The following is a 1,472-nucleotide window of genomic DNA, read 5'->3' as shown; positions in this document are numbered from 1 at the left end:
TTGTGATTACCATGTGCTTTATATATACCAAGCGATTATAGTAGTTTATTTTAAGTTGATGTTTGCTTAAGCTGGAACACATTTTAAAATTACTACAATTTTTTACTCACTCTCTCCATGTTTATGTTTTTGTCCTTATTTTTTACTTATTCTGTGTGTGTGTTTGTGTGTACCTTTAATTTATTATTCTGATTATACATGATCTTACTTTTTCTGTTTAACCTTTGTGCTAGTTTTATACATTTTCGATCCACTGTTTTTATAATGTGTTTGTCTTTGTCAGTGAGAATTTTTCTTTGCTATATTTTCTTATTCATACTTTTGATTGTTTTCTTTTCTTCTTAAAGAAGTCCCTTTAACATTTTTTTTTGTTCGTTTGTTTGTAACACTGGCTTAACGGTGATGAACTTCATTAGCTTTAACTTGTATGAAAAACTTTTTATCTTTTTTGATTCTAAATGATAGCCTTACTGGGTAGAGTAATCTTATTTGTAGGACCTTGCTTGTCATTACTTTGAATATTTTTGGCCAGTTCCTTTTGATCTTCAAAGTTTCTGTTGAGAAGTCAGCTGACAGTCAGAGGCTCTCATGTATGAAACTAAATACTTTTTTCTTGATATTTTTAATATTCTTTCTTTGTCTTTAACCTGTGGCATTTTTAAACTTAATTAACTGGGGTGACATTGGTTAATAAATTTATATAGGTTTCAAATGTATAATTCAATAATACGTCATATGTATATTACATTGTGTGTTCACCACCCAAAGTTAAATTCCCGTCTGTCATCATGTATTTGACCCCCTTTACTCTTATCTATCTATCTCCTCTCCTCCCCGCTTCCTTCTGGTAAGCACTGATCTACTGTCTGTGTCTCTGAATCTTTGTTTGTCTTGTTCATCTGTTGCTTTCTTGTGTTTTTGTTTTATATCCCACATATGAGTAAAATCATATGGTTCTCCACTTTTTCTGTTTGATATATTTCACCTAACGTGATAATTTTAAGATCCATCCATTTTAATTATTATGTGTCCTAGTGTGGCTCTTTGGGTTCATCTTGTTTGGGATTCTCTGTACTACCTAAACTTGTGTTTATTTCCTTCTCCAGGTTAGGGAAATTTTTATCATTATTTCTTTAAATAGGTCTTCAATTCCTTGCTTTCTCTCTTCTGCTTCTGGTACACTATGATGTGAATGTTGGTACACTTAATGTTGTTTCAGAGGTCCCTTAAACTATCCTCTTTTTTTTTTTCCTTTTGACTCTTTTTTCTTTTTGCTTTTCCAATTGGGTGTTTTCTACTATTTTGTCTTCCAGATCACTGGTTCTACCCTCTACTTTCATCTAATTAGCTTTTGATTCCATCTAATGTATATTTTTAAAATTTTTTAATTTTTAAAAATTTTTATTTTTATTTTGGTGACATTGGTCAACAAAATTCAGCAAGTTTCAGGCATACAATTCAACAATAAGGAA

The sequence above is a fragment of the Pteropus alecto genome, unplaced genomic scaffold (assembly GCF_000325575.1).
Source record: "Pteropus alecto unplaced genomic scaffold, ASM32557v1 scaffold124, whole genome shotgun sequence".
Lineage (NCBI taxonomy): Eukaryota > Metazoa > Chordata > Mammalia > Chiroptera > Pteropodidae > Pteropus > Pteropus alecto.
The sequence above is the reverse complement of the archived record's forward strand: the minus strand, read 5'-3'. Positions refer to the sequence as shown.